General features: G+C 48.9%; 1 protein-coding gene across 3 annotated transcripts in view; it reads left to right on the plus strand.

Moving 5' to 3' along the window:
• Window positions 1–3,387: 3,387 nt before the first annotated feature.
• The window catches only part of LOC129713570 (death-associated protein kinase 2-like), a 129,261-nt gene continuing 113,243 nt past the window's right edge, over window positions 3,388–19,405 (plus strand). The window contains exon 1 of one of the 3 annotated variants that reach the window (XM_055662720.1): window positions 3,388–3,461. The gene's annotated coding sequence lies outside the window, so the exon portion shown is untranslated. Of the gene's footprint in view, window positions 3,462–4,384; window positions 4,635–19,405 lie in introns of those variants that run through there. The other 2 variants (XM_055662719.1, XM_055662722.1) reach the window with 2 other exon arrangements.

Below are 19,405 nucleotides of genomic sequence, written 5' to 3' on the forward strand. Positions count from 1 at the left end.
AGGGAAACAAGAGATATAGACAGTGATGTGGAGAAATATAGAACAATGAATGAAAGATATGGAAAAAAAGTAACAACGACAAAGGAAACGGGCCATTGTGAGCTGTTTGCTGGGTGAGAACGAGAAGCTGGTGCAACTTGGGTGGGGGAGGGATAGAGAGAGAGAGGGAATGCCGGGGCTACCTGAAGTGAGAGAAATCAATATTCATACCACTGGGCTGTAGGCTGCCCAAGCAAAATATGAGATGCTGTTTCCCTAATTTGCGTTGTGCCCCACTCTGACAATGGAGGAGACCTAGGACAGAAAGGTCTGTGTAGGAATGGGAAGGAGAATTAAAGTGTCCAGCAACCGGGAGATCAGTGTTTAAGAAGGAACTGCAGATGCTGGAGAATCGAAGGTACACAAAAAAGCTGGAGAAACTCAGCGGGTGCAGCAGCATCTATGGAGCGAAGGAAATAGGCATATCTTGAAGAGATAATCGGGAGATCAAGTTCAGGTTAGTTATCATCTGTGAACAAATATGACATTTTCTGCTTTTATGTTATATTTTCTGAGGTTATGTGCTTCCAGGCAGAGCAAAATTCAAAAGCTCATAAATTAAACATTTACACAACTATGGTGCAAGGTGTAAATTTAAGCGTTAATTCAAAAATGTGAGCACATAAATCAGGCTTTGGTAATAAATGGACAAGCATATTGTTCCCAAAATGCATAATTCACACAAGCGTAAATCTGTACAAGCTTGTACTGCGTACACACTTTCCCCCTTCATTTGATGCTGCCAGTATTAAAGGTTCAATATTTTCCCCACACTTGAGTTCAATTAGAATGGAACCTGTATGTAACATGACTGTAGTAACACTATCTCACCAGTGACGCCAGTGTTGTACCTGTTTCGGCATCACCCAATTCAGAAGGAGGATCCAGACCAGAAACGTCACCTGTCCATGTTCTCCAGCGATGCTGTCTGTCTGACCTGGTGAATTACTCTTCGCTCCATAGATGCTGCCTCACCCGCTGAAATTCTCCAGCATTTTTTGTCTACCTGCTGAGTTACTCTAGCACTTATGTGCTTCCTGCGTGGCTGCAAACTGCAGTTTCACAGACAAAAAAACGTATCTGGGAACGGTTTCGGGTCAAGTCCCTACTTCAGACTCTGCTGTGGTTCTCTACACTTATATTTATTAACTCCAGGTTCTCAAAGCTAGAGTCAGGGCGGAGTTGGACAGTTTGTAATGAATCAAGATTAATTCAATTAGTGTAGGAAGGAGTGTAGTCTGAAGAAAGGTCTCGGCCCAAAATGTCACCCATTCCTTCCCTCTAGAGTTGCAGCCTCAGTTACACCAGTATTTTGTGTCTATCTTCTGAATTAGATTAGTGTAGGATTTGTGCAAATTGGTGGCTGATGGTCATCGTGGACACGATGGCCGTTTCCTTGCGATATCTCTCTCGGATCAATGCCGCATTAATTCCTGTTGCTTTAAGCCTTTGCTATAAAACTTTGTGCTTATTTGTCCAGCTGTTCCTGCACACATTCCAGCAGCCCAGGTCCTTGTGAAGTCTGTCACAGGGCAGCCCGGTGGCGCAGCGGTAGAGTTGCTGCCTCATAGGGGCCTGAGACCCGGGTTCAATCCCGACTACGGGTGCTGTCTGTACGGAGTTTCTACGTTCTCCCCGTGACGTGCATGGGTTTTCTTCGAGATCTTCAGTTTCCCCCCACACTCCAAAGACGTACAGGTTAGTAGGATAATTGGCTTGGCATAAATGTAAATTGTCCCTAGTGTGTGTAGGGTAGTCTTAATGTGCGGGGATCGCTGGTCAGTGTGGACTCGGTGGGCTGAAGGGCCTGTTTCCGCGCTGTATCTCTAAACTCAATTTTCTATCATGTCCACTGGTGCTGCCTCTCAGACGAGGCTGCCACAGATAGATAGTAACCGGGTACTCCCTGTGGCTTGTGGTGAGCTGTGGCCACACCTCAATAGCAGGCCTGGCTCACCCGCCATCTAACCGGGAACCCACCTGGAGTCTTCCATGGCTCATCTCCCGATCGACCCCAAGGACCAGGAACCAGGGGGGGGGGGGGGGGGGGGGGGGTGCAGCGGGTCAGTGATGGCAGCGGACACTGGACAAAGGGCATAAGCGATAGGAGCAGAATTAGGCCATTCAGCCCATCACGTCTACTCCGCCATTCAATCACGGCTGATCTATCTCTCCCTCCTAACCCCATTCTCCTGCCTTCTCCCCATAACCCCTGTACTAATCAAGAATCTATCTATCTCTGCCTTAAAAATATCCATTGACTTGGCCTCCGCAGCCTTGTGTGGCAATGAATTCTACAGATTCACCAGACTCTGACTAAAGAAATTCCTCCTCATCTCCTTCCGAAAGAAATTCTGAGGTTATGTCCTCTAGTCCTAGGCTCTCCCACTAGTGGAAACATCCTCTCCACATCCACTCTATCCAAGCCGTTCACTAATCAGTAAGTTTCAATGAGGTCCCCCCTCATTCTTCTAAACTCCAGCGAGTGCAGGCCCAGTGCCGACAAACGCTCATCACAGGTCAAGGTGGCGGCAGATGAAGGAGAGGGTCGGTGTTGCCCGGACAACGGGCCTAAAGGCCAAGATAAGTCTGCACTCTGAGAACTCTTTGAGTACTTTTCTGGTGAAGTCTACTATTACACTACAATCGTTGCACTTTTGTGCTATTCTACGATTCATTTTGTTTTAGTTTAGAGATAGAGAGCAGAAACCGGCCCTTCGGCCCACCGAGTCCGTGCCGACCAACATTAACTCACTCCTACACTCACCAAGCCAATTAACCTACAAATCTGCACGTCTTTGGAGTGTGGGAGGAAACCGGAGCACCCGGAGAAACCCCACGTGGTCACTGGGAGAACATAGAATAGAATAAAATGCCTTTTATTGTCATTCAAACCAAGTTTGAATGACAATAAAAGGCATTCTATTCTATTCTATAGAAATTGCATTTTCTACCGTTTTAACATTACAAAAAAAACCAAGACCCACACGTAACACAGTTTACATAAACATCCATCACAGTGTGACGGAACATGCAAACTCCACACAGACAGCGCCCGTAGTCAGGATGGAACCCGGGTCTCCGGCGCTGTGAGGCAGCAACTCTATCGCTGCTCCACCGTCATGGTGCTTATCTATGGGGCAATATTACTGCATTCTGTGCAAAACAAACACATTCACTGTAGCTCGGTACCTGGAGAGTGTGTGGGGAGAGGGTGGCCATGCGTCTGCCCCCTTCATCTCCACCCCCACCGTGTGCCAGCTCTATTCTCCCCGCTGCACTGTGTTGGGGGGGGGGAGCGGGGGCGCGCACAGTGCTCGCTCCCGCGACGTGTCCGCGCCCCGCGCGCTCCCGCTCCTCACTTAAACCCGCGCGGGATGGGAGCCCCGACACTCGCCGCCGCCGCTGCTGCCCCGCACTGGGTGAGTCCCCGCGCAGCGCAGCCCCGACCCGACCCTACCCTACACTACCCTACCCTGGCACGAATGGGGGGGGCTCTCTCACCTCTCACCTCCTGGCTGGGAATCTCACTCCGAGCTCCTCCTCCACTCCCCTCTCTCGTCTCTCCTCTCCCCCTCCCCCCTCTTCCTCTCCCCCCCCCTCTCGCACCTCCCCCCTCCTCTCCCTCCCCCCTCCTCTCCCCCCCCTCCTCTCCCCCTCCCTCCCCCCTCCACTCTCCCCCCTCTCCCCCCCCCTCCCCCCTCTCCCCCCCCTCCTCTCTCCCCCCCCCTCTCTCCCCTCCCTCCTCCCCCCCCCCTCTCTCTCTCCCCCCCCCTCTCCCCTCTCACCCCTCCTCTCTCCCCCCCCCCCTCTCTCCCCCCCCCCCCTCTCCCCCTCCCTCTCCCCCCCCCCCCCCTTCCTATCCCCTTCTCCCTTTCCCTCTCTCCCTCCCCCCCCTCCCTCTCTCTCCCCCCCTCCTCTCTTTCCCTCTCCCCCTCTCTTCTCCTCTCCCCCCCCCTCCCTCTCTCCCCCCCCTCCTCTCTCCCCCCCCCCTCCTCCTCTCCCCCCCCCTCTCCTCTCCCCTCCTCTCTCCCCCCCCTCCTCTCTCTCCCCCCCTCCCTCCTCTCTCCCCCCCCCCCTCTCCCTCCCCCTCCTCCTCCTCTCCTCCTCCCCCCCCCCTCCTCTCCTCCCCCTCCTCCTCCCTCCCCCCTCCTCCTCCTCTCTCCCCCCCCTCCTCTCCCCCCCCTCCCTGTCCTCCCCACCCTCTCCCCTCTGTTCCACCCCACTACCCCTCTCCCCCACTCCCTCTCCTCCCTCCATTCGCACCCTCTATTCCTTCCTCTCTCCGGCTGCCAGCTCTGTGGGTGCTGGCTACTCATTGAGTTGCTTGGTGCTTGGCTCTATCTCTCTGTCTATCTCGGTCTCTCTCTGTCTATCTATCTCCCTGTCTGTCTATCTCTCTGTCTCTCTCATCTCTCTCTCTGTCTGTCTGTCTCTCTGTCTATCTCTCTCCCTCCCCCTCCCCCGACAGCAATGCTACTATCTGTGCCCCTGAGCCACTCGCTTTCTCTCTCTCTCTCTGTGTTATCTGTACTTGTTTAATAGCTGTCAACTCCGCCGGCGTCTGACTGCCAAACTAAACGCGGACAACGTGTGTGAGTTAAAATTGGTTAATGCGATCGTGTGGCTAAAACATAGCGATATTCTTTGTGTCACTGCGCCTTCAGTCTGTTATGGATACTATTTTGGATACTTTTGAATATAGATATATATATACAATTTCTGATGTGTTTTGGTCGCGTTTAAACTTTCCGCTCCACGTGATGTAGTGATTCCAGGGCAGTCCATCGCCTGCAGTTAAAATCCACGGGTATTTTCCGATCGCTATTTTGCATGTGTTTATGTGCAGGTAGGGAAGAGTTGGCTTGGCAATGTGTTCAGCATTGTTATTATGGGCCGAAGGGCCTGTTCCTCTGCTGTACTGTTCCATGACGCACATAATATCATAAGCTTATAAAATTCAATATTGTTAGCAGTTATCTGATGAATGTTTGAATGGTGTCAGAAGTTGAGGGATGGATCACATTTCTGTTTATCTTGGGTCTTCTTCCCTGACTTGTATCTGCTGTGCTATGAGGTTAGGCTCAAAAAATAGGATTGGTTGGATATAGAACTCATCCCACTCGAAGAAAATTCCCGGTCGAGGGCATATATATTTGTTTTTGTTTAGCCTCATTAGAATTTCAGAGGGAGTGTGTAACTGGTCAGATAATCAGGGAACGCACATGGATGATCCTGAGTTCAAAAAACATGGAGATAGTTGGTGAAAGGCTGGTGTTCTGTGTGTGTGATGGAGGGTGTGTGGTGTGGGAAGGAACTGCAGATGCTGGTTTGAATTGAAGATAGACACAAAGTGCTGGAGTAACTCAACGGGTCTGGCAGCGTCTCTGGAGAAAAGGAATTGGTGATGTTTTGGGTCGAGACCTTGTCTCTCAGTTCATGGCCATGGATGGAGATAGAACGTTATGGGAGAGCTCGGTGAATTGGGGACCGTCCTTGAGGGAAGAAGTTGAGACACAAGAGACTGGAGATCCTGGAGTCTTGAGGGTGGCCCAGTGGCGCAGCGGGTAGTGCTGCTGCCTCCTCGCAGCGACGGACACCTGGGTTCGACCCTTCCCTCAGATGCTGTCTGTGTGGAGTTTGCACGTTCTCCCCGTGACCGCGCGGGTTTCCTCTGGGTGCTCCGGTTTCCTCCCACATCCCAAAGACGTGCGGGTTTGTAGATTTAATTGACCCTCTGCAAATTGCCCAATCGTGTGCGGGGAGTGGATGAGAAAAAGTGCAACAGTATCGTTGGTCGGAGGGCCAAAGGGTCTGTTTCCAGGCTGTATCTCTAAACTAAGCAAATAGGTTGTGTCGGAAGGAACCTACACGAGGTTTTTGCACCAAAGATTGACACAAAATGCTGAAGTAACACAGTGGGTCAGGCAGCATCTTTGGAGAAAAGGAATAGGTGAAGTTTTGGGTTGAGACCCTTCTTCAGACTAATGGGTTGTTGTTCCTCAGTGGGGTAAAGATTGGAGGGGAGAAAGGAAGGGGATTAGTGTCATCTCAACGAGGGAAGAGGTGGGTTCTAGCGAAGGAGGAGAGGAAGGGGTGAGCCTTTCAGTTTTCTACCCAATTAATTTCAGAATATCTAGGTAACTCATTACCTGTATTAAATATTACAAGATAGACACAAAATGCTGGAGTAATTCAGCGGGACAGGCAGCATCTCTGGATGGAAGGAATGGTCGCGACTCTTCTTCAGAGTCTGAAGGGTCTCGAGCCGAAATGTCCTCCTCTCCAGGGATACTGCAAGCCCCGCTGAGCTACTCCCAGCGTTTTGTGCGTATCTTAAATATTGCAAGCACAGTTTTCAAAGCCACTACTCCACCCATAGGAAGCCCTGATTGTTTGTGGTACAGAGGTTGGATACAAACATGTTCCTGGAACTTTGCCCACTAATTGAATGCCTAACCGCACAATGCTAGGTGCTGAAGGGGTGTGTGCTTGTGTGTAAACCTTCCCTCCTGCCCAGCCCTATAGAACTATACTACAAAATATAGACGCAGAATCAAACCCTATCTGGCGTAGAATGACTAGAATCCCAAACAAGGTCTGGTGGAAGGAAATAGGCAACGTTTCGGGCCGAAACCCCTGGGTTTCGGCCCGAAACGTTGCCTATTTCCTTCGCTCCATAGATGCTGCTGCACCCGCTGAGTTTCTCCAGCACTTTTGTCCACCTTCGATTTTCCAGCATCTGCAGTTCCTTCTTAAGCACAAGTCTGGTGGGAAGAATGTTCGTTCTGTAAATATAAAGTAGGTAAGGACAAACATAGCAAAGGTGATGACAAAATAACCAGCTGCCAACCCTGCCCCACCTGCCTGGTGTGTCCTGGCAGAGGTTGTGAGCGGGCATTCATGTGATGGGTGTGGGCAGTATTGATCAATCCATTTTATTGCTGGAATGCTTGTTCATGAGACCAGGAATTATAGATTCTTGCTATTTTATCGTGAAGGCAAATCATTGTTTCATTGAAAAGTGCTGAGCACTCTTTAGACAATAGACAATAGGTGCAGGAGAAGGCCATTTGGCCCTTCGATCCAGCACCGCCATTCAATGTGATCATGGCTGATCGTCCCCAATCAATAACCCATGCCTGCCTTCTCCCCATATCCCTTGATTCCACTAGCAGGATTCCACCTGCAGGAGTAGGCCATTCGGCCCTTCGATCCAGCACCACCATTCATTGTGATCATGGCTGATCGTCCCCAATCAGTACCCCGTTCCTGCCTTCTCCCCGTATCCCCTGACTCCGCTATTTTTAAGAGCCCTATCTATCTGCGGAAATATTAGAACATAGAACAGTCCTTTGGCCCACATTGTAAAAACATAGAAAATAGGTGCAGCAGGAGGCCATTCGGCCCTTCGAGCCAGCACCGCCACTCATTGTGATCATGGCTGATCGTCCCCCAATCAGTACCCCGCCCCTGCCTTCTCCCCATATCCCCTGATTCCACTAGCCCCTAGAGCTCTATCTAACTATAGAAACATAGACCATCACTTCAATATGTGTAGGAAGAAACTGCAGATGCTGGTTTAAATCGAGGATAGGCACAAAAATCTGGAGTAGCTCAGGCAGCATTTCTGGAGAGAAGGAATGAGATGCTGCCTGTCCCGCTGAGTTACTCCAGCTTTTTATGTCTACCATCACTGATCTACCCGTGTATAATCCATATCCCTCCGTTCCCTGCCTATCCATCTATCCTTAAAGCCAAATCATATTTGCCTCAACCACCAACCCTGGCAGCTTGTTCCAGACACTTGCCACCCTTACCATGGTCATCCCTAAATGTTGCCTCTCTCACCTTAAAACTATGTCCTCTAGTAAATGATTTTTCCATCCAGAGAAAAAGTTTCTGACTGATAGATAAAAATGCTGGAGAAACTCAGTGGGTGCGGCAGCATCTATGGAGCGAAGGAAATAGGTAACGTTTCAGACCGAAACCCTTCTTCAGTTTCTGACTTTTTACCCTATTTATGCCTCTCATCATTTTGTATATCTATCAGGTTGATGTGATTATTCTCAACAAGCTGGATTTCTAATAAAATACACTGTGCTTGGTTCTCCCAGATGCCTACTGGAACCAGGCAGAGAGGAATGTTTTTAGTGGACTATAGATTTATTCCCATTCCCTAAGATAGACACAAACTGCTGGAGTAACTCAGTGGGACAGGCAGCGCTTGTGGAGAGAAGGAATTGGTGACGTTTCGGGTCGAGACCATTCTTCAGACTGAGAGTCAGGGGACTTCCATAGCCGAGTTGGGCTGGACTTTAAGGGGGATGTTCAGGTTCAGACCAAAAGCAAGAGTATTGTCATTGAATGGAAACAATAATGCATTGTTCCCATCTTCTGTTGAGATCCACCTCCATATCTGTGTCACTTTCACACCTGCTCAGGGTCATGGTCTTCTGACCTCCCACGTTCTCAGAAAGTCTGAATCATTCAGACCCCGGACTACACTGGGTGGGTCTCACCACAGTGTTATCCTGAATGATGGTTAGTGGATGTGGAGAGGATGTTTCCACTGGTGGGAGAGTCTAGGACCAGAGGTCACAGCCTCAGAGTTAAAGGGTGCTCTTTTAGAAAGGAGGCGAGAAGGAACTTCTTTAGTCACGGGGCAGTTAATCTGTGGCTTCGGTAAATTGTCCCTAGCATGCGTAGGATAGTGTCAGTGGATGGACATCGCTGGTTGGCGCGGACTCGGTGGGCCGAAGGGCCTGTTTCTGTGCTGTATCTTTTAACTATGTGGAATTCTCTGCCTCGGAGGGCGGTGGAGGCCGGTTCTCTGGATGCTTTCAAGAGAGAGCTAGATAGGGCTCTTAAAAATAGCGAAGTCGGGGGATATGGGGAGAAGTCAGGAACGGGGTACTGATTGGGGATGATCTGCCATGATCACATTGAATGGCGGTGTTGGCTCGCAGGGCCGAATGGCCTACTCCTGCACCTATTGTCTATTGTCTGTGGAACCATCCCTGGACTGAGGGACTTTCCGTGTGTGACACCGGGAACACTCAAGCCGGAATGTTTAAGGAGAAATCTAAAAAGGCGTGGAGAATTTAGAGAGAGAGTTGGAACCAGAGCCAGATACTCGGGCAACTTTTTGTGTAACTCCTTTCCAAGCAGGAACTCATTGAGTGTCATGGAGTTTGTGTGTGTGTGCGTGTGCATGCGGCTGCTGTGGGCTGTTGCCCTCCCTCGATCCCAGACAACTCTCCGGTGCCAGGGCCCAGGAATGGGAAGTGAAGTTTGTAACAGCTAATTTGAGCATTGAACAGGTGACGCTGGGCACCACTACAGAGGTTGCTGTCAACTCTACAGAACGTTCTGCCAACCCAGACCTCTGTCACTCGGTTTGTTCTTCATTCTCAGACTGCGTACAACGGAGGGGGATGTGTCCTTTTATCTGATCAACGCCACCAATTCTATTTGAAAACTTCTAACCACTTCTCAGTAACTTCCGTTGTAAAGGCACTCATTGCTGGCTTTTAAAGCACAGAAGTAGAACCACTTGACTCATCCAGTGAGAACAAGGAACTGCAGATGTTGCTTTCCACAAATGGACACCAGCCTCTCTCCATGCTGTACAACCCAAACACCAATAAAACTGCATCTTCTTTAGGACGTAGACCCAAGGAACTGCAGATGCTGGTTTACAAAAGTCACACACACAGTGCTGGAGTAACTTAATGGGTCAGGCAGCATCTCTGGCGAACATGGACAGATGACGTTTTGTGTCTGAAGATGGGTCCTGACCCGAAATGTCACCTGCCCATGTTCTCCTGAGATGCTGCCTGACCCGCTGAGTTATTGCAGCACCACTTGCTTCATCCACCCTGTGCAGGTTCTCAGCAGAAGCTTGTGGCCACTAACCCTCACAGACTTCCCCTTTTGACAGCTATTTTGAATGTTTCTTCCACCATAATTCGTGACATTGTGAGTGATATTTTACTTTACATAAATAGCATACAGCAAGCATATTTCTATTGTTTTGTTTCATTTTATCTTCCTGTTTAAGTGTCCATTCTTGTTTTTGATGCACACTAAACCATCACCTCTCTCGTTGTGACACTTCGATGTCGCCCTTCGGCCCACCGAGTCCGCGTCGACCAGCGATACTAGCCCTATCCTTCACACTAGGGACCACTTACAATTTTACCCAAGCCAATTAGCCTACAAACCTGCATGTCTTTGGAGTGTGGGAGGAAACCAGAGCACCCGGAGAAAACCCACGTGGTCACAGAGAGAACATACAAACTCCGTACAGACAGTACCCGCAGTCGGGATCGAACCCTCGTTCCTGCTCTGTAAACACTGTGTCTCCCCTGTTAGTCCAGGGACTTCACCCAGGTTTACTGCCAGGCATCTGTCATAGGGGATGGAAACAGGCCATTCGGCCCATCTCGTCCATGCAGTTCAAGATGCCCCATTTCGGCTATGTGAATATATTTGGCCCATATCCCTCTAAACATTTCCTATCCATGTACCTGTCCAAATATCTGAACTGCTGTAGTAACTTCTGCCTCAACTGCATCCTCCGACCCGGCAGCTTGCTCCTTATACCCTCCATCCTGGCTGAAAACGTTGGCCCCAGGTTTCTATTAAATCTTTCGCCTCTCACTTTAAATCTATGTCCTCGGGTTATTGATTCACCGACCTGGGTAAAATTCCACCCTATCTATTCCCCTCATCATCTCGTACACCTCTATAAGATCACCCCTCAACCCTCCCCGCTCCAAGGAATAAAGTCCTAGCCTGTGCGCCTGATAGCCAGTCAAATCATACTATACACCAGTACAATCAAGCCCGGGTCATGGACAACAGGTAGTATAAAGGGAAAAACACCAGAGTGCAGAATATGGTGTTACAGCGTTAAAATTAGAAAGTGCAAATTTTTTTTTTTAAAGTGCTAGTCCTGCAATGAGGTAGGTTGGGAGATCAAAATTCAATATGATGATCATGGCTTATCATCCAGAATCAGTACCCCGTTCCTGCTTTCTCCCCATATGCCTTGGTTCCTTTAGCCCCAAGAGTTAAATCTAACTCTCTAGAAAACATCCAGTGAATTGGCCTCCGCTGCCTTCTGTGGCAGAGAATTCCACAGATTCACAACTCTGGGTGAAAAGGTCTTCCTCATCTCAGTCCTAAATGGCCTACTCCTTATTCTTAAACTGTGACCGCTGGTTCTGGACTCCCCCAACATCGAGGAACATGTTTCCTGCATCTCAGCCTGTCCAAGCTCTGGTGTAATTCTTGTAACCTTTCTTGCAACCCCCTCCAGCATAGTTTTAATAATATGGAGACTAGAAATGTTCATCATGTGAGCATAAGGTGCATAATACATTCACATAAAACTTGTGCAAATCCCTCTCGGGCTGGGTTGATTTAGTATAAAACCACGACCTTCCATCGACGGCTTTAACCATTTCACTTGCGATCTCCTGCTCGTATAGCGTTCGAAGCATTCGCATTCTGCGTGTAAGGCGACACTTCAGGTTGATCAGAAACACCTATGGCGTTGAAAGGCAAGAACGACTCTCAAATTGTAGAGTCAAAGACTACTTAAAATGGGAGCATAACACAAAATGCTGGAGTAACTCAGTGGGTCAGGCAATATGGTGGAGCAAATAGATTGGCGACGTTTCAAGCCAGGCTGTCCTACACACTGAGTTGAGTTGAGTCTAGTTTATTGTCACGTGTACCGAGGTACAGTTTGTTGCGTGCTATCCAGTCAGCAGAAAAGACAATGCATGATTCCAATCACACCATTTACAGTGTACAGATACGTGATAAGGGAATAACGTTTAGTGCAAGGTAGAGCCAGCAAAGTCCGATCAAGGAGAGTCCAAGGGTCACCAATGAGGAAGATAGTAGGTCAGCACTCTTAGCTCACGAGAGGACCATTAACGTCAATAACAGTGGGGCAGAAGCTGTTCCTGAATCTGGGGGTAGATTCATTCCAGCTTTCATATCTTCTGCACGACAGGAGAAGGGAGAAGAGGGAATGACAACACCCCCGCTGGGTATCTGCAAAGTTAAGATCATGTGATGGGAGCAGCATTAGGCCATTCGGCCCATCAAGTCTACTCTGCCATGGCTGATCTATCTCTCTCTCCTAACCCCATTCTCCTGCCTTCTCCCCACAACCTCTAACACCCATAATAATCAAGAATCTATCTCTCTCTGCCTTAAATATATCCACTGACTTGTGGCCTCCACAGCCTTCTGTGGTAAAGAATTCCACAGATTCACCACCCTCTGGCTAAAGAAATTCCTCCCCATCTCCTTCCTAAAAGAATGTTCTTTCATTCTGCGGCTGTGACCTCGAATCCTAGACTCTCCCACGAGTGAAAACATTCTCTTCCCATCCACTCTATCCAAGCCCTTCACTATTATGTATGTATCAATGAGGTCCCCCTCCCATTCATCTAAACTCCAGCGCGTACAGACACAGTGCCTCCTACATGTACTAAAGAGAATAGATCCAGTGGCAGCAAGGAGCCTGGGGGGACGGGGGGGGGAAGGGGGGAGGGTGGTAGTGGTAAGGTTAACTTCTCCATTCCCCTCCCCCACCAGCCTCGGGGTGGGGGTGGTCAGGGAGGGGTGTGAAGGCATTTCAATGGTTCGGAGGTCTTGTGCTCCATAACACAGGCACTTGTGTCAGTGCAGAAGGCGCTGACTGAGTGCAGACTATTGGCGAGCATGTAGAAACAAGGAACTGCAGATGCCAGTTTACAAAACAAAAAGACACAAAGTGCTGGAGTAATTCAGCAGGTCCGGCAGCATCTCTGGAGAATATGGATAGGTGACGTTTCGGGTCAGGACCCTTCTTCAAATCCACACAGTGATTGGAGCAGAGTTAGGCCATTCAGCCCATCGTCTACTCTGCCACTGATGGAGTGAGCAGGGGATGGGTGGGTGTGTGAATGATGTGGGGTGGGAGGGTGAGTGGGTGAGGTGGGGTGGGAATGGTAGCTGGTAATCATGGTAAATGGGCACTGATGCTTGACTAGCGACCTGTAAAAGCTCGCCATCTCCAGCTGCTCCAGATTCCTCCCACACTCCAATGGCCACAGGTTTGTAGGTTAAATATGTAGGAAGGAACTGCAGATGCTGGTAAAACAAAGGATAGACACAAAAAGCTGGAGTAACTCAGCAGGTCAGACAGCAACTCTGGAGGAAAGGAATAGGTGACGTTTCGTGTCGAGACCCTTCGTCAGACTGAGAGTCAGAGGAAAGGGAAACTGTTCCATTCTGTTTGTAGTTTGTTTGTTTGTTTGTCTTTTTGCCCAAAGTCCGCGAGCATTGCCACTTTTCATTTCACTGCACATCTCGTATGTGTATGTGACGAATAAACTTGACTTGCCTTGAGAGATGTTTTTGTGGGTTAATTGGCTTTGGTAAAATTGTAAATTGTCCCTAGTGTGCAGGATAGTGTGAGGGGCGACCTTATAGAGCTGTATAAGGCCACGAGGGGGAATAGATAGGGTGAATGAACAGAGTCCTTAACCCAGGGCAGGTGAATCAATAACCAGAGGTATAGATAGGCAATTACAGCTCACAGTTGCAGTCCTGTGTTGTGTAAACCTCTATCCGCTCAGACCACATGCTGCCCGATGACGGGACAACTTTACCGATGCCAATTAACCTTGAACGCTGTACACTTTGTCGTGTGGGAGGAAACCGGAGCACCAGGGAACGTTGACCTTTTATATATCGCAAGTTAAACATCAGTGGACATTTACCATGACTCCCACCCAGCCCTCCCCAGCCCTGTGTGTGTACTCAAACTCCCCCCCTCCCCCTCCCCCCCTCCACCTACACCTCTCCCCCCCCCCCCCCCCCCCCCCCCCCCCCCCTCCCTCCCTGTCTCTCCCCATCCCTCTCTCCCCCCCCACAGTGTGTGTATGAGTGTGTTAGCTCTCTCAGCCTCTAAAGCTCTGTCACGTTGCTCTCGTTATCCTGACCCGGGCACTCCAAGGCTACCGGATCTTTGCTTCAAGGGGCTTCTCGTCTCAAAACATTCCAGCGACCAGGAGATTTCTGCACATCTCCTGTCGGGACCGTTTGATGCTGAAAACTCCCCACAACAACCAGCTTTGGGCTCGTTCTACACAAACCACATGGGTGTTCCAGTATTTAATTATTCACTGGCCAAAAACACATTGACAGGAAACCAAGCCTCTGGTTGAAAAATGTAATCCTCAACACAGAAAGATATATGGCCATGTGGGAGAGTTTGTTCTGGTCTGACTTGGAAGGTTTTGAGTATGGTTTATAATCAGATGGTCAAAGATTAGTGCTCCGATTCTTCTGGCACTCTGAGGCCGTGTGTCCAAAAATAATGAGCTTTTTTTTTTTAGTGACCGCTGGCTGGATCTCCACATAATATACTTAAAACTGACCTCAAGTACGTCAATGCTGCCTCTGTAACTGAACCACAGTGTGTGAATGTGAACAAGCGGAATAACACACGCATCACCTCCTTCGCTTGAAATACCTTTGAGGCAAGGGGCAGCTTAACACAGTGAACGAGTTCTTAATCTTGTTAATACACAACCCTGGGAGTTCACTTGTGAAGACTTTATGCTCTCAATTTGAAATAGTTTGAAGCCCCTGGCATATCGATTATTTTAGGATGTGCTACCTTTCAGACGATGTTGTTACTCTATCACTCGGATAGAACCATGCTGCTGTGTGATGGGTGGTGAATCTGTGGAGTCCAGGGCACAGCGGTAGAGTTGCTGCCTTGCAGCGCCTGAGACCCAGGTTCGATCCCGACCAGGGGGTGCTGTCTGCACGGAGATTATGCGTTCTCCCCGTGACCCCGTGGGTTTTCTCTAGAGATCTGCAATTTCCTCCCATACCTGTAGGTATATTGGCTCGGCATAAGTGTAAATTGTCCCTAGTGTGTGTAGGATAGTGTTAATATGCGGGGATCGCTGGTCGGTACGGACTCCCTGGGCCGAAGGGCCTGTTTCCTCGTTGTATCTCGAAAACTAAAACCAATGAAGGCTATGGCCAAATCAGTGGATATTTTCAAGGCAGAGATAAATAGATTATTGATCAGTACGGGTGTCGGGGGTTATCGGAGGAGGCAGGGAATGGGGTTAGGAGGGAAAGATAAATTAGCTAATGGTGGAGTAGACTTGATGAGCTGAATGGCCTAATTCTGCTCCTATGACTTATGAACACTGGATGGATTCGAAGAAGAGGCCCTACCCGAAAGTTCACCTCCCAAAATGTTTCCTGACCCGCTGAGTTACTCCAGCACTTTGTGTCTTTTTGTTTTGGTAAACCAGCATCTGCAGTTCCTTGTTTCTACGTTCTGGCTTTGAGTAATGTCTCCTTCCATTGATAGATTTGTTTAGAGATACAGCGCGGAAACAGGCCCTTCAGCCTACCAAGTCCGTACCGACCAGCGATCCCCGCACATTAACACAATCCTACACACACCAGGGACAATTTACGCCTATACCAAGCCAATTAACCTACAAACCTGTACGTCTTTGGGGTGTGGGAGGAAACGGAAGATCTCTGAGAAAAGAGATCACAGGGAGAACGTACAAACTCCGTGCTGACAGCACCCGTAGTCGGGATCGAACCCGGGGCTATAAGTGCAATAAGGCAGCAACTCTACCGCTGCGCCACTGTGCCGCACACGTGACATTATCATTCTTCTCCCCTTCCTCCCACGTGCTTGAAGAATCATGCTCAAATATCAAACAGTTATCCTTGCCCTTTGAAATTGGCCGATGTGTTATTGTAACCCCTGAGCTCGGAGTTTGCATAACACATGATTCAGCAAGATATCAGTCAAGTGATGTGTTACAGGATTAATGAGGAGAAGCAAGTGTTTTGTGTTGGCCTGACACTGTGTCATTCCAATTTAAAATAGGGAATGGAAAATATTTAAGAGTTGCCAAATTCAGTAGATGGATGTTTCCTTTTATGAAGTTTATTAGGCCAACGAAACAGGCCAGAACTTGTGGTAAAGGAATGAATGATTCTTGTCATTATTGACGTAGAAAGCAGCCAGCAGCTTGTGAGGGAGAGATGTCCTGTGTCTAATGCCCCTGTCCCACTTAGGAAACCTGAACGGAAACCTCTGGAGACTTTGTGCCCCGCCCAAGGTTTCCGTGCGGTTCCCGGAGGTTTTTGTCAGTCTCCCTACCTGCTTCCACCACCTGCAACCTCCGGGAACCGCACGGAAACCTTGGGTGGGGCGCAAAGTCTCCAGAGGTTTCTGTTCAGGTTTCCTAAGTGGGACAGGGGCATAAGACACAGAATGCTGGAGTAACTCAGTGGGACAGGCAGCATCTCTGGGGAGAAAGAATGGGTATTGCTTCACATGGAGACTGGGCTGTGCTGGACCAGTCTTTGACAGGAGATCACTAACCACTCCGTCGTGTCTGAGGAAGAGTCTACGCCATGAAGCTTTTCAATCTACCTCCGCACAAGTGTCAGTAGTTAAGTAACCTCTCAGTTCCACAAACTACTCCCTTTGGTCTGTTAGAGACATGGTGTGTTCCAACCCACACGCCCTTTATGGAGTAGGGATCGTGGATTTGAGATGTGTTTTGCAAAGAAGCTTTGAGTTCATAAGTGATAGGAGCAGAATTCGGCCATTCGGCCCATCAAGTCTACTCTGCCATTCAATCGTGCTTGGTACATGTGTGGGAAAACATTATGTGTTCCATGCGAGCAGAAACTGCTTCATTGTCAGAGGATAGACACAAAATGCTGGAGTAACTCAGTGGGTCAGCCAGCAATGAGGGAGAAAAGGAATAGGTGGTGTCTTGTGTTGGACTCTTCTCTAGACTGGAAAATGAGGGATCTACCTCTCCCTCCTAACCCCATTCTCCTGCCTCCCCCCCGCCCATGAAGCCTTACAGTCATGACCGCTGGCACACAAAAAAGCTGGAGAAACTCAGCGGGTGCAGCAGCATCTATGGAGCGAAGGAAATAGGCAACATCTTGTCCCGAAACATTGCCTATTTCCTTCGCTCCTGCTGCACCCGCTGAGTTTCTCCAGTTTTTTTTGTCTACCTTCGATTTTCCAGCATTAAACACACATAACCGCCGCTCCAGTTTATCTCTCGGCCTGATGATTCTTGTCGAGTCCACACTCAAGATTAGACGTTGCTCAGCTGGAGCTGAACACACGTCTCGGCATCTGCACAGTGGTGTCTGTCTTGTGCTTCTTGTCCGCGGTGGTGGGAAGATTGGTGGAGACAGGGCTCCGATCGACGTGAACGCTCTTTCCTTGACCCTGGTCTGGTGATTGTAGTGTAGTGTAGCTGTGTTGAGCTATGCTTAAGGGGTTGGACAGGCTAGATGCAGGAAGATTGTTCACGATGTTGGGGAAGTCCAGAATAAGGGGTCACAGTTTAAGGATAAGGGGGACGTCTTTTAGGGCCGCGATGAGAATTTTATTTTCACATAGAGAGTGGTGAATCTGTGGAATTCTCTGCCACAGAGGGTAGTTGAGGCCAGTTCATTGGCTATATTTAAGAGGGAGTTAGATGTGGCCCTTATGGATAAAGGGATCAGGGGGCTTGGAGAGAAGGCAGGTACAGGATACTGAGTTGGGTGATCAGCCATGATCATATTGAATGGCGGTGCAGGTTCGAAGGGACGAATGGCCTACTCCTGCACCTAATTTCTATGTTTCTATGACGAGGAAACGTTGGTGATTATGCAGGGCTCAAGGTTCACTCTGGCCACAAACTGAGTCTCGTTGCAGACACGCCATCGGTCAAAGTGTCCCGTCGTGTTAGCGCCCAGTGGGTGAGGAGGCTGACGAAGCCACGTCCACACCACATCTGGTATCTGACCTGCACCAGGTCAATGTAGGTGGCCCAGCTGAACCTCGGACTCCTGGGATAGTGAGCAATACTAACACTGAAGGTCACAAGAGGCATTGTGTTGGCATTGGCTGTTGCCTGGTACTTGTGTGGGAAAATGTTATGTGTTCCATGCGAGCAGAAACTGCTTCATTATCAGAGGACAGACACAAAATGCTGGAGTAACTCAGTGGGTCAGACAGCATCTCGGGAGAATAGGAAGAGGTGGTGTTTTGGGTCGGACTCCTCTTTAGACTGGAAAATAGTTTCGACCCGAAATGTCACCTATTCTTTTTCTCCAGAGATGCTGCCTGTCTCGCTGAGTTACTCCAGCAGTTTGTGTCTATCTTCGGTGCGAACCAGCATCTGCAGTTCCTTCCTTGCCCATTATCGGAGGAGTTACGCATGGATTTGAACCCTGAGAAATGGGTGCATGTACCTACCTCTGACCTTGTTGCCTTTTGTCTAAGATTGTCATTCCCAATTGCTGGAATTTAAGTGTTTTTAATTTAGTTTCGAGATACAACTCGCTGGCACTGGCCCTTCGGCCCACCGAGTCCGTTCCGACTAACGATCCCCGCAATGATGTGGGTTTACAAAATCATGGGGGGCATAGATAAGGTGGATGTTAGTCCCCTCGGTTGGGGCAAGTCTGAAACTGGAGGGTAAAGATTTAAAGGGGAGACGAGGGGCAGGTTTTTCATACAAAGTCTGGTTGTGCTAGGTTTTAACATTTTTCCTTCAAAAGACTAATTGTGAAAATACCAGCTTTCTGTTTAGATTTTGAATTGGAGCAGGAACCTCAGTTAGAAAACACTCTCTTCAATTAAATTTATGTAGTATTTTTCCACACTTTCATTAATCTGGTAGTTCCCTCTAAGGATTAAACATTGCTTATTCCAAGATATCGTACTTTCTGTATTTTTAAGTGGAACTGCTTGAGTTTTATATTATCCTGTTATCTGATTCCCCAGTTTTGTAAGTAAGAGCTTAAAAAGTTAAATTGCATCATATTAATAAGTTAAAACAGAAATGCTGGGAATACTCAGCAGGTCAGGTGGCGTCTGTGGAGAGAGAAACAGGATTTACATTTTAGGTGAAAGGGGTTGAAAAATCCGACTTCAGACAAAGGGTGTTTGTGTAGGAAGGAACTGCAGATGCTGTTTTAAATTGAAGATGGACACAAAATGCTGGAGTAACTCAGCGGCACAGACAGCAAGTCTGGAGAGAAGAGTCTCGACCCGAAACGTCATCCATTCCTTCTCTCCGTCCCGATGAGTTACCCCAGCTGTTTGTGTCTATCTTCTATATAGTGGAGTGTGGTTACGGCAGACTGGGGTGTTGTTTTGTGTTAGCTGTTGGCGGGCGGCAGGCAGCGCGGTGGGAAGGCAGCGACGAGGAGAAGAAGTGTAGCGTTGGGCACGGGCGTGCAGTGGCTGCCACAAAGTGCGCCGCCCTGCCAACGCCTGCCGTGG

The sequence above is a fragment of the Leucoraja erinacea genome, chromosome 36, assembly GCF_028641065.1.
Source record: "Leucoraja erinacea ecotype New England chromosome 36, Leri_hhj_1, whole genome shotgun sequence".
Lineage (NCBI taxonomy): Eukaryota > Metazoa > Chordata > Chondrichthyes > Rajiformes > Rajidae > Leucoraja > Leucoraja erinaceus.